The sequence below is a fragment of the Oculina patagonica genome, chromosome 6, assembly GCF_052425735.1.
Source record: "Oculina patagonica isolate OP01 chromosome 6, crgOcupat, whole genome shotgun sequence".
Lineage (NCBI taxonomy): Eukaryota > Metazoa > Cnidaria > Anthozoa > Scleractinia > Oculinidae > Oculina > Oculina patagonica.
The window spans coordinates 35,341,914-35,356,112 of NC_135763.1; the positions used below are offsets into that span (position 1 = coordinate 35,341,914).

Genomic DNA, 14,199 nt, shown 5'->3' on the forward strand with positions numbered 1-14,199 from the left:
ATATGATAAGTGCAAATGCGGCCTTACACTACTGAAGACCTGAAAAAAATTTTCAGGCTCTGAGCGGGAGTCGAACCCACGACCTTTGCGTTGCCAGTGCAATGCTCTACCACTGGTAGAGCATTGCACTGGCAACGCAAAGGTCGTGGGTTCGACTCCCGCTCAGAGCCTGAAAATTTTTTTTCAGGTCTTCAGTAGTGTAAGGCCGCATTTGCACTTATCATATATATATTTCACTGCTACTGCTGGACACACATTCATTTATTTCACATATACTTGGGCCGAGTATCATGTCCACCATAAAGGGATTACCCATATACGACCGCTCTCATGTGGCTTTGATAGCTCAGTGGTAGAGCATTGCACTGGCAACGCAAAGGTCGTGGGTTCGACTCCCGCTCAGAGCCTGAAAATTTTTTTTTCAGGTCTTCAGTAGTGTAAGGCCGCATTTGCACTTATCATATATATATTTCACTGCTACTGCTGGACACACATTCATTTATTTCACATATACTTGGGCCGAGTATCATGTCCACCATAAAGGGATTACCCATATACGACCGCTCTCATGTGGCTTTGATAGCTCAGTGGTAGAGCATTGCACTGGCAATTTTTTTTCAGGTCTATACTCTATACGCAATGCTCTATACTGGTAGAGCATTGCACTGGCAACGCAAAGGTCGTGGGTTCGACTCCCGCTCAGAGCCTGAAAATTTTTTTTCAGGTCTTCAGTAGTGTAAGGCCGCATTTGCACTTATCATATATATATTTCACTGCTACTGCTGGACACACATTCATTTATTTCACATATACTTGGGCCGAGTATCATGTCCACCATAAAGGGATTACCCATATACGACCGCTCTCATGTGGCTTTGATAGCTCAGTGGTAGAGCATTGCACTGGCAATTTTTTTTCAGGTCTTCAGTAGTGTAAGGCCGCATTTGCACTTATCATATATATATTTATAATAGTGCAGATGGAAAGAAATAAATTACCCAAATTTTAACATGACAATGCACTACTTTTTCTACTGTATCTATCTCGAATCTATCTATAATCAAGTTACTGGAAAAAGAATATTGGGAACATTGCAGAACTTGGTTCACCAATTTATAGTAGCAAAAATGCTGTGTAAGAAAGAAATCAGTTTTTTCTACCAATGCAACGAATTTTGACTTCGGAAAGCTTAATGGTTATTATGCATTTTTACTTATTAGCATATCTGTAGCTCTTAAAATAAAAATACCGGTTTTTGCTAGTAATGTTAGAGAACACGTTGAACCAGGCTTTATCAAAAGTCACAACGCTTTAATTTATCGTCAAAGCGAACCGACACACAAATGTTGCCAGCAATTAGTGCAGCACTCATGTCTAGAATAATTTTTTTATGCATGATGACGTCACCAGATATCAATCTGTATTCTATACTCAGACATTAACTGCAGGCAGCAAATGTTGTATACCAAACTTTATCGGAAGTCAGCCCAGACGTCAGGACCAGTATTTCACGTCGCATTTTGTCAGCGGGATTGTTTGGTTGGTACTGAGATTATTTCTTTTTAAAATGTGAAGGAAAATCGTATAATCATCATAAACGAATTTTGCTAAAATAATTTTATTAGCTGCTAAACGTAATAATAGCTGGTTCGTGTCGTTCTGTTCTATATACAGATCTAGCAATTGTAACTTGGTAAACTTGCAACTTAATAGTACTTTAGTAGACACTTTAGTGACATAGTAAATGGTTTGAACGCAGGAGTAGTGCGCATTGTGTGATCGTCCGGGTGAGAGTAGTTCTGCAAAGAACTGTTGTTGGTAAATGACTTAATAGTACTGTATTCATCAGGGTTTAGACTAACTGGGAATATTGCAATTTAAATTCAACGCACCTTAAATTTTCTTAGACGTAAATAACTTTAATTTTAAGAAAAGACCCACAGAAAACGTAACTCTGCCAAATTGCCCCAGAGAAGAAATTACAGACAAAATGCAGATATGATAATGCAAATTTAGCTATCGTATCGATCGTTAATTTTAAACAAAAGGTGAACGAAACCTGCTTTTAAAGCTACATGCAACACAGTCTTGTGCGTCTGTGAATTTGTCTTTTAAAGAGAGACATTTCAATAATTCATCGTATAATATTTGCCATAATAACTACTTGGCATACACCTGTCTAGCCAGCCTGAATGTAAAACGTCTAATGAGGACATCAAAAAGCGCCGACGCGTAAACGTTGGTCAAAAAACTGTTACTGTTAAGCTCTTTATTGTAAACATTTAATTCGTTACTGGCTGCATTTGAAACAAAGCCAAGAAGAAATGTCGATTCTTGCACATCCCATTGAAGTAAAATAAGTAGTACTCTTTTATTTTTGAAGTAGACAAGCCATTCTGCAGATTGCCGTGCAGACATCGCAGGATGCCACGAATCGTTCTCGAAAAATTTTATATCTAGCATCTCGCTCTCAGTCAAATAAGTGACAAGAAACGTCAAGTAGAATTCATTTTCCTTTGTTCTGGACGGGCGGTGAGTAAGCAGCAGACTGGAGAGGTAATACAAAATCACAATTGGAATGCCAAGAATTATTACCTGTCCAAGAATTGAGAACAAAATGCAAAATGATGTACTTATTACTAGCTGTTTAATCATTTATAGCTTATGCTTCAGCATTAAAGGATTACTGAAAGTTACGTTTCAGGGGAGTGTTAAGGTATAAATGGCCATCATTTTTCTTAAGCTTCAGCTAACGCTTATACTTACACGTGAAATTTTAAAACGAAGCAAATGAACAGAATCAGCTTCAAATACGTCGCCTTTAAAAAAATTTGCCCATAACGCTATAGTTATAAGACAAAACGCTATTAATAATAATGATTGTTCCTTGATGACCTCAGTCATAGCTTCTCGCTAACTTCGTTGTTTGTTTGTTAAACACATTTTTTCCCTTTAAACTTAGAGGACTATCCTGTTTTAACCCAGTTTCCTTCTAGGTAACAATATTTGCCAATGTGCTTTTAGTAATACCGCCTTCTCTTTAAAAGTGAATACATAAGTTTTTCCGACTGTCAATTTTGCATTTCATGATTACAGCTGGTTACCGACAAACTGACGGGGCAACATCTATCACTCTTGGCATCGAAACAGTAATGTAAGAGAGCTTATCTGTGTTCTGTATGGTGCATTTTCAGGAGTATGCAGAAAATGGTGTTATTTCTTCACCATATTACAATTATACCACTGCTTGTTGTATTTTTCAACACAGGATCTTGGAAAGGAATCGAAGGGGAAAGCGCAGGTTAGTCATTAAACAACATAATCTCACACATTAATTTACACTACTCTTAACGCAAATGGGAACTGGGATTTGGGCAAATGTTCACTGGGAAAATAAGATTTGGGTCACTGGGACTGGGAATCACAAACAATTCGGGACACAATAGGCTGGAAAATGGGAATTAGGCAAAATTTTGGGTGGGAAATGGGATTTTCCCCCCCTCACCCCCCCCCCCCCCGCCTTTTTTCAGGACCCTCTTTTAACTAAACTAATCCACCTTTTTTCAGGTAGAAGTGACTCCCTGATGACCACTGCCAGTCCTGATGCATTCGGAAGTGTTCCCACCCCTACTGGACCTGCTCCTGACTCTTTTTTCCTTAGCACTTTGCACCGAAACTGCAGCCCACATGGGATCCCAAATAATGGTAAAGTAATCAATACCTCGATCGTTTTGCAAGTCTCTTACTTGGAAGCCGGGAACTAGGCAATTGCCATTCCCAAGGGAAATTCAAGTGTAGGCATGTTCAACAGTGAAACCGGAATATAAGTGAAAATACTTACTTTCGAAGAAATGTTAGCAGGGAAAGAGAAATTGTAGGCATTATACTTAACGTTCAGTGCAAAAGTACTAAAAAGAGTATGTCATGGTCATCTTTGAGCCTTATGTTTTGTTCATATTAGTTAACATTTTCCTTGTTTGCTTTCAGAGCTGCTCGCCTGTATCAAAAGTATTATAAGTAAGATAAAATTTTCTTATCTATCTAGGACCCCGATGGAAAGACGAAATCCATACTTTAACACAGCGCTTTATGAGCCCAAGTAACTCCCAGAAGTACAGTTGTAAAAATCGGTGTGGAGTGGAACAAAGGAACGCTTCAGTTTCGTTAGCAGATGAACGTTCACCCAGATGTTTTTGTGACAAACTATGCGATGAATTCGGTGACTGCTGTTTTGACTTCGATGTAGTGTAAGTGTTTTTTGTGCATTACTTTGCTATTAATGCATGTGAGCCACTTTAAAATAATTGGAGCCATTGCAGCTAGGTCGCATCAAACAGCTGCAATTGCAGCAGCAGCAGCATCGTCATCATCATCATCATCATCATCATCATCATCATCATCAGCAAAAAAATAGTAGGAAATGTATTTACGTATTTCCGGTATTTCGCAAAATACGACAATCACCACATAAAAACACACCTTCCAATGTAAACTCCCATTGTACCTGAAGAAGGCTGGTTTGGCCAGCCGAAATATAGTTAAAAGATTCTATCATTCTATGTTGTATCGGTTTCTACTTTTAAATTCAGTTTTAAGGAAATGTAGTTGCAAGTTTCTTTCTTGAAAGGAACTGGAGTCCGTTTAATTGTCCTGCGTTGTCCCTCCAAACAACTTGATAAACTCGATTTCGCCAATTTGCATGAATAAAATAACATAAACTATATTTTCTCTCAAATTTTAGAGTAGCTAATAGCTTATATGATTAATATTAGTTGCTAATATCTTCGAGAATACAATAAAATAGATTGAAATACGTTTCAAAAATACGTTACACATTTAGAAGAAACTATAATAACAATTATATTTTTCCGCCAGTTAGTTGTCAGGTTTTTGCAAGTGCGTGCGGTCCTTGGTTCACGAAACAATTCGCGCACGTGGTCGTTTATCCGGTCTCGCGCGTCTCCCGAACTGATATGATGAAAATTTTGAATTTGGACAATTTTCTTAACAATTTATGTGTAGTACTTGGGTGGTTGTATGTCCTGAATAAAATTTTTTGATGAATTTAATTTGTTTAGTATTTCTTTTCAAGTCCCGGCTTTCCCCGATTTTTTTCTTACTAACAGGTGCCTTGTTTTGAATTATTTCTTTTCTTTTACCTCAAAGTTTTGGATTTGAATTGGAAGGTTATGAATATATATCCAACTAATTTTCATCAGGACCTCCTTCATGGGCTGATGACTTGTTTAATTAAGGATTAAAATGCGCATGCGTACTTTGTATTGTGTTTCTAATGCTTCCCACAATGATGACACTATCATCATTGAACGTTATATATATTGCTTTTAGTCGTAAACGTTTATCGTCTCGTGATGACAGGCCTAGCGTGACTTCGCCGATGCGCATGTCACGTCTTGTACGTGAGTTTCAGGCTCTCTGAAGCTTTTGCTTGGTTTTGTCGCATTAATTTTTTTGGTGCAGTTATTTTAAGGGCCGAAAAGGATCAGTCGATCGCAGACATCATTCCTTCTGTCTTGCTTGCGATGCGGCAAAATACTATTTGACTCGCTTTTTGTCTTTACGCGAAAAGAAAGAAAAAAATCCTGCCGGACCAAGAAAGTGAATTACAGCCGATTTTGCAGAATAAACTTAAGTTCAGTATAACCAAATTGGAGTTTGCAGACTTTGAAGACCCTTTTATTCGCCCAGTTTCATCATCAGTTTTCCTGAAAAAGAAGGCGCTTGTTTGTTGGATGTTCTGTCAGGACTGAGGCCCTGTCCACATTAACCCGGAGGGTAAATTTGAAAACGATACGCTTCATCGCACGCAGAGTTACGCTGTTTTTGCAGAGAATAGTCCCGGATTCGCCCGTTTTCGCCGTCCACACTACACCACCTAGCCGGCGTTTTCAAATTTACCCACTTTGGAGAGCTTTTTGAAAAGTACCGTTTTCGGTGACCGAAAACGCCGTTTCAGTGTGGACGGTTGGCCTATCGGGGTAAACAAAGATGCGTTTTCAAATTTACCCGGGTCAGCTTCGACAGGGGCTAAAAGCAAAGTGTTCTGAGAGCACACGCATCCTGATGAAATTCCCGCGTGTTAATATATTCAACAATGCACTCAAGTGCGTTTTTTATTTCTTTAATATATCAGATAGCGAAAAAATGTATCAGTATATAAGCAAAAAGTGTCTAAACAAAAGTACGGTAATACCCTGAATGTTCCTCTTAAACTCTGTAAAATCACTTGTTCGGTTAGAGTCTGGCAGCGCATTCCATTGCTTATCTGAGAAGGTAAATAAATGAATTGAGGCCATAGCTAGTTGTTCTAGGCTTACTGAGTGAGAAAATGAATATAAACACGCTCTATCTTATAATTATGTCATTCCTTTTGATTTGCAGATGCAGAAAACATGTTAATTCTCAAACAAGCCTTCGAAATTCAAATAGAATATGCTATGAATTAGGTGCATCGTATCATGGTTACGTATTTTTGAACAAGTGCCCGAAGAAATGGAAAGAAATAAGCGTACGGCAGAAATGCCAGGATGAAGATCAAAATGACCTTTTGAGGAAATTACCTGTGTTTGATGTAGACAAACACGTAACCTACAAAAATATATTCTGCGCGAGGTGCAATGGTGCGGAAAATACAAGGTACTGGAAGATAAAGTTTAACTGCAAGACTTGGTTCAATGTAACAACGTATGATCTGAGAAATAATTTTGGCCTTCTACACAAGAAGTGTTCGGTAGATAAAAAGCCTCAAGACCTCCAGCTCAACTTTTTAAAACGATGCATCCCTCGGTTTCAAGACTGTTTGAAAATCAGCGAAGAGAAAAATGAAAGTTACTGTCAAACAGAATGCCTGAGATACGCTTTCCCAGTATGTAGTTTTTACAAGGCGACACGATTTCGAAATCCACAGTGTGCTTTGTGCAATGGGTTTAAGCCAAGAGATCTCATTAGTGATTGCACTACTGGGATAGGAGGACTAAACCCTTCTCTCACTATCCTCTTTGATTTTAGTTCCACATCTAAGTATAGCATCACAGTGGATGACAAACAAGAGGGTGTTGTTAAAAGCTCTGAGCAAACTTGGTCTTGTTCCAATGATGAAGTGTATGACCCCTATGCTGGTAGCTGTAAAAAGATCATGTCATCTGGATCACATAATGGTCAGATACCGAGCAAATACAACGAAAGCCAGGAATGGAGTCCAAATTGCACTGCTATAGCGTTTAATAAAACAGACTATGTACAGTTGTCTAACGGCTCTGTCTACTTGAAACCTCACAACAAGGTATACAACAATATAAGTTACACGATTCGTGACAACAGACTACTATTGTGCGTGAATTTTTCAAGAAATGTAACAAGATTAGAAAAAGAAGAAGGGAAATATGTGATCTCAAAAACTCCAGCATCTCTCCAACTTATTTCTTCAATCGGATGTATAGTGTCAATGGTTTCCTTAGTTCTTCTGCTGATTACATATTTCCTGTTTGCTGAACTGCGAAACTTACCTGGGAAGATCATAATAAACTTGGCATTGTCTCTGTTGCTGTACCAAAGCGTCTTCTTTTCCGCGGTAAAACATCACGATCAAGACACATGCCTGGCAGTCGCTGTTCTTCTTCATTTCTTTGTTCTCACCTCATTTACGTGGATGAACGTTATGGCTTATGACGTACATCGCATTTTCACTATTTCAGGTGATATAGCTTAGGTATTATTATAGTTTTTCACGTGACCAAGATGGGAATTTTAAAAATTCTAGAATTTTTACCAATTAGCCATAAAAGCCTTAGTTGTTTTGTGTGTGTTTGTAAATCTACATTGGCTTGGAAGCGTTTTTGCCTACGAACTGCCAGATACTCTCCGAAACGGTCTCGCATTGTGTTTTGCCAGAAAGAAATACGTGAAGTTCCACGTATCTTCTCGTACACTGCACGTGTTTAAAATGAAAGCCTTCAAGGTGCCGGATTTAAGTATTTACCGGCTAGACCGGACTATGCTTGGAACGAAGGGCGGGAGAGAAGGGGGGCTTTTCAGAGAGGTCGTATATATGTCTATTGAGTGAATGGGGTGATGTAACCACATGTTATCTTCATTAAAGTGTCTAAACAGTCTACAGGGTTTTTCGCTGCAAAATCGAGCTTTAAAGTTCCCCCCTTCGGCCACGCCCAAACAATTTGTTTATCGTTTTTAAAGTGGCACTTAGAGTGGCCTAAAGCAATCGCGACACTAACGCAAGTCCTAATCTGTTAATCATTTTCAGATGGCCTACGCGCAGTAAATCAACAAGAAAACTACAACAGGCGTCTCATGAAATATTGCCTCTATGCTTGGGGATCTCCAGCAGTTGTCGTCTTCGTGTGTGTTATAGTTGATCATGTCAAAAAAGGATCTATTGGATATGGTACGTGTAATTTATGCAACGAAAAGTAACAATATGACATAATTTTCGAATCCTTATAATCCTTATAATCCTTATACAATAGAAAGTAAAACCTAAAATAACGTACAACTTCTTTATTTCAAGTCAGAATATTTTTTATTTATCACAAGTGTTATTATAGGTTAAATTTACATGGCATGAGCCAAAAAGTACCAAACTTAAACATTTTATCCTTCGTGTTTTGCTGATATGAACAGGGCAAGGAGAAGAGGAATGTTTCATATCTCAGCCTCAAGCAATTCTTTATTCGTTTGTTTTGCCCGTTGCACTGCTAATGATCTTCGATATGTTTGCACTTGGACACACAGTGATCTGTATCGTCAAAACTCGAAAGGTAACGGCAATAATGTAATGATTATAGGTTCGTTTATCTAAGGAATTTAAACTTACTGACTGCATGATGAACTGAATTACTAACTTCTGATTGATTAAATACCCGAAAAACTGACTACTACACGTGCACTGAGTTAATTACAAAGGTCTAAGATTCTAAGTAAATTTACCTATTTTGGTTTTAATATATGTTTGAATCGAAAATCGTATTTATTCTTTTGGTAATAAAGCGTCTGTTGTTGTTGTAGTTTAAGTGATTTCTCCTTAATATAATTGACTATTGAGAGGACCTAGCGGAGGGGCCTGAAAGGGTTAAATAGGAACTGGGATTTCCTCTTTTTTTACTGGGAAAGGGATTTGGGTCACAAGGATTAGGAATAACAAACAAAAAATTTGATGGGACTTGGATTTGGGAAAAACTTAGGCTGGAAAATGGGATTTATACCCCCCCCACCCCCACCTTACGACCCTCCTAACAAGTTACCAATCAACAACACAGCACCACCGTAGCTTATATTTTTGTTAAAATGGCTTATGAGTTTTCTTTTCATTTCAGAGAACCCAACAACTAACCAACTAGCAACATGGTACCAGCGTAGCTGTGATTTGTGTTAAAATGGCTTCAGTGATGGGTGCCACATGGATTCTTGGAATTGCTGCAAACTTAAAAGCTTTGTCATTCTTGTGGTATCCGTATGTGGTTTTAAACAGTCTTCAAGGTACGTTTCCGTTTAGAAATAACTCAAATATTTTACTTGAGAGCCTAAATTAAGTTTATTAAAGTACAGATACTTAACTGGTTTTTTTCCCTAATAGAATACGAAAATTTTAATTGTTGACTTAATTAAGTGTCTGGTTTATCCCTGTTACCACATTCTTCCGGTAAATAGATCTGAACTTCCCTGTGAAGGTAATGGAACTCTCTTAAACTGCAAAGTGCAATTCATGCTTCTTTAAAATAGTGTAATTGTAGTCAGGGGATGACATAGTTTATCAATGGTTTGACGCTGACTGTTTTTTGATGCTATTTTCCATTCATGCTTTTGGTTTCTTTTTTCTCTACAGGCCTGTTTATTTTCCTTTCTTTCGCTGTCAGTGGTAGAGCTTTGGAGTTGTACAAAAGTAAACTGACAGGATTCCAAATGAATTTGACAAGCCGGAGGGAACGCACTTGCACGATAGCTGACTCTTGTGATATTCAGGATACCAGCTTGTAAATGACACCGTAAAATACCGAAAATAAGCCTCCCCACCCCCCCCCCCCCGCCCCCCTCCCCCCAAAAAAGTCCTCAACAAATCTCAGATGCAAAAACCCTTCCGGAATATAACTCAATGGGAATATAAGCTCTCCGGAATATAAGGGAATATGGGAACATAAGCTCTCCGGAATATTTAACAATTATCCTGCGAAATCGCGCGGAATATCACCTGATACTTAGCCGACGAGGCCGTAGGCCGAGTGGGCTAAAATCAGATGATATTCCGCAAGATTGACCAGGATAATTGTTTTATTATTCAACAAATTGTCAACAAAACAAAGTTTGCAGATAGAAAAACTGTAATTATGCAGCGCTTTACAAGATTTCGGACAAATTTTCGCAACCTACGTATATCGCAGGATATCTATGTACGGATGACAGATAACGTTAGCATGTTGACCATATATGGGCAGCGCGCGCATGTGTTGAAAAATAAAAGGGAATATGGGAATATAAGCTCTCCGGAATATAAGCTCGTGGACTTTTATTTTTCTTGAAACACAACCTTGTACAGCTTTAGTCATTAAGTCTAGCTTCATCACCAATTGTGTAACATTGATCGTTTTGTGAAACCGGTTTCAAGGGTAACACAAAATAAAAAATAAGTTCTGTGAGATAGACGAACTATCACTGCGAGTTTGTTATTTATTGGTAAGGCTTTTTAATTTTCTTTAATTTCAGGTTACAAAAAACTACATAAGATAGTATAAAAATTTGTTTTCTACAGATTTTCATCATCATCATTTATTTGCCACTTCAGAATTAAACATGCAAATTAAAATAACTTAAAAAGATAGGGCGAGGAGACCTCCAAGAAACCACAAGGCTTATGGGGGAGGCCACCTCGGGTTAGCAATAAGTTAGTAATTTCGCTGTGAATGTGCAGCTGGGCCAATTTCAGACTCATTTTATTAGAAATTTAATCATTTTTTTCTTAAAAGAAGAGAAGCTACTCGAACCAGTGATCGATTCTGGTAGAGAATTCCAAATTTTAGGACACTGGAAAAGTATTGTAAACTGCTTTAGATTTGTACGACAGTGATGTGGTCGATAACACTTGGCTATTCTTGTATCATAACTGTGTATTTGACTACTAGTAGAAACCAAATTGAGAAACATCGGGGGCAATAATTGGTTATGATAGTAAAACATAAATTTAGCTATTTGCAATGCATTGACTTGGAAGATATCTAAGATGCCCAGTTTAGCAAATAAGGGGGCAGAATGTTCTCGATAGTCTGAGTTGGTAATAGCTCGCACAGCACGTTTTTATAAATAAAAAATTATATTTAAATTAGTTATATATGTAGAAGACCAGGCTGAATTACAGTAAGTGATATAAGGGTAAATTAAGGTGTAGTACAGAGCAAGATTTATCAAGTAACAAACAATTTTTTGATGCCCCCGATATCTTTTCTTACTTTTGTGAAAATTTTTCAAAGCCCACTCACCCCACCCCGCCCCCCCCCCCCCCAAAAAAAAAACGTACCGAAATAAATGTGACCCCACTTCTCAAAATCATCATACCCCTCTTCTAGGTAAATTTTCAACGCTCCCTTCGCTCTATTTGAAAAACCGTCTATTTGATTTCATTTTAAGGAATAACCATATATTTGGGACCCTGCCGCTGCCTAGCATGACCCGCCAGTCCGAAACATTTACAGAATTTGCACCGATATTCTTAAGTAAATCTCCTGATAGCAGATTCTATCTTTGTTTAGAAGTGCCAAGCGATTAAAAACATTATTGTTGTTTTCTCGAAGTTGGAAACACAGTAGAATAACCTATATTCTTGACCCTAAAAATCAGAGTCGACAGGAAAATTAATTATAAGTAGCTGTTAAGCGAATGTCGATTACCCATGTATTTTAGCGTCAATATTCGCATTTCAGCGTTGTGTAAAATTAGGATTAGCGTAACAGTTTCAAAGCCAAAAATTCAAAGGTTGCCATGTAAGCACCTAAAAAACGAAAGAATGTGAAAGTTGTTTCGTGGAAACAATCCTTGGCTTCTGTTTGGGTCTGTTTGGACAATCTGCCCGAAAGAATGTGAATTAATAAAATATAGTTAGACTTTCAGGCTCCTTGTAGTAAATCAACATATTTTTTAATTAAAAAAAGATACAGAAAACGAATTTTTAACAAAATACGACACTTTTTAGTTCTACTGACATGTTTCGGCGGAAACATCTGCCATCTTCAGTGCGATTTGAAGAAGGTTACATTAAAGTATAAATAGTAAGGAAAATTACAATAATCATAGTAATAATTAGCACAGTAACAATAATGAGAAATGAAATTATACAAAAAGCGGTAACTCAAACTTAACTCAAACTTAACTCAACCTCTAATTCGGTCACTATCCAATCTCGCCGAAATATCTTGATATTTTTTTTACAATGTTTGCCAAACACCAATCACTGCGTATAAAATGAATAATAAAAATAAATAAATAATAAAAGACGCGATGTAAACCAATCAACCGCGAGTACGCTGTTTGCCAAATATCTCTTTTTTGATATGCGTTGGTCGAATTCACTAGCTCAAGGCCAAGTATCCAGAGACGTTTAATTTGTTCTTCCGATGGGTGAAAATGAATTTTAAACAAAACACGACACGTTTTAGTTTTGCAGAGATGTTTCGGCAGAAACATCGCCATCTTCAGTGTGATTTGAAGAAGGTTACAATAAACCATAAAAAGTAAGGAAAATTACAATAATAATAATAGTAATAATTAGCACAGTAACAATAATGAGAAAACTACACAGAATCCTATCTTGCTGAAATTACGTGATATTTTTTTCAATGTTTGCCAAACATTAATCACAGCGTACAAAATAAATAATAAAAATAAATAAATAATAAAAGACGAGATGTTAACCAATCAACCGACCTTTTCACGAGTACACTGTTTGCCAAATGTCTCCTTTATTGATATGTTTTTGATACGAATTTTAATACAAACTCATTTTAACACTGGCCAAGTATCCAGAGACGTTTGTTCTGGGAGGGGTGAAAACAAGCGTGCGGGGGAAAACGTATGTATTCTGATCTCAGTGCTACTTTTGTCAATTCCTCAGTTTTCTTCGTGTTTGTTGTCAACAGTAATCAAATGTGCATTGCATGTGGGGAGGAAATATACATATAATGATGTTTTCTTTGTTTTTGTGAGTAAATCGGTGAGAAATTACAGCCGAATTCAGTGCAGTGTGTAGATCCAGGTTTTTCAAAATATTATTCGACCATAGATCATTCGACCCAAGGTGAACACGAAAGTGGCGATAAATAAACTTTATGCCTGGACAAATTTTATCAAATTTAACCTTTTTATATAGCAAAGGCTTTTTTTCTTAAAAAAAAATTGCTAGACATGAACTTCAATTTCAAGCCTTCTGCGTTTGTCAAGCGGAAGAAACTGAACCGTTTGCAGATCTTTAGGAAAATTAATTTCATTCGAAATCGCGATAGCTAGGCAACAGTTGCGCTACATGTTCACGGCCGGTATACACTCTTTTTTTTTTATACAAAAACGTCTAAATTTCGACCAAGTCTGAACGTTCTTAACTTCTTTGAAGATTTGAACCTAAAATGTTTCTAAAATGTTCTAATTTTTTAAATTTTAAAAACAAAGTGGTATATTGCAGTAAATTCATTCCTAACCGATATGTACATGTTCACATCACCAATGAGTGATGGCAATTTTGAATTAAAGGTCAGGATTGAATAAAGATTTATTCATTTAGTGCGTATATTTGTCCCTCACAACAAATAAGAAAAAATAAAATTCGTTCTTAACCAAATTTCAGCCTTAGGCACGTTCTTTAAGATGTTTTTAAATTTTGGCCTTTTTCTGCCTTGGCGTTCTTATAAAAAGGTTATTCAGTATTGTTTTATGATTAAAAGATATTTATTAAAATATATTTTTATTTTATAATTAATTCTGTAGATATGTTTTCAACTGGAAATTTTATACGATAAATGTTTTCCGCCATAAGAGGTGTTTCTAAGTGATTATCTGTGAACAGTATACGTTTCTTGATTGATTATTTCTCTGATGACGATATTTATTACAGCTTCGCTTTTAACTAAACGCTGAACTCATAGAAAAAGTTTTATTCCTCCCGAATACGTACTTTTGCTGCAAAAT

The 14,199-nt window shown here is 37.1% G+C and overlaps 1 pseudogene across 1 annotated transcript; it reads left to right on the top strand.

Moving 5' to 3' along the window:
* The first annotated feature begins 3,207 nt into the window (after nt 1–3,207).
* Nucleotides 3,208–10,026, top strand: LOC144658058 (uncharacterized; annotated as a pseudogene). Its single transcript, XR_013571638.1, has 8 exons — nt 3,208–3,301; nt 3,568–3,705; nt 4,046–4,247; nt 6,403–7,715; nt 8,282–8,422; nt 8,659–8,795; nt 9,351–9,513; nt 9,860–10,026. The product of XR_013571638.1 is annotated as an uncharacterized LOC144658058 (transcript).
* Nucleotides 10,027–14,199: the final 4,173 nt, after the last annotated feature.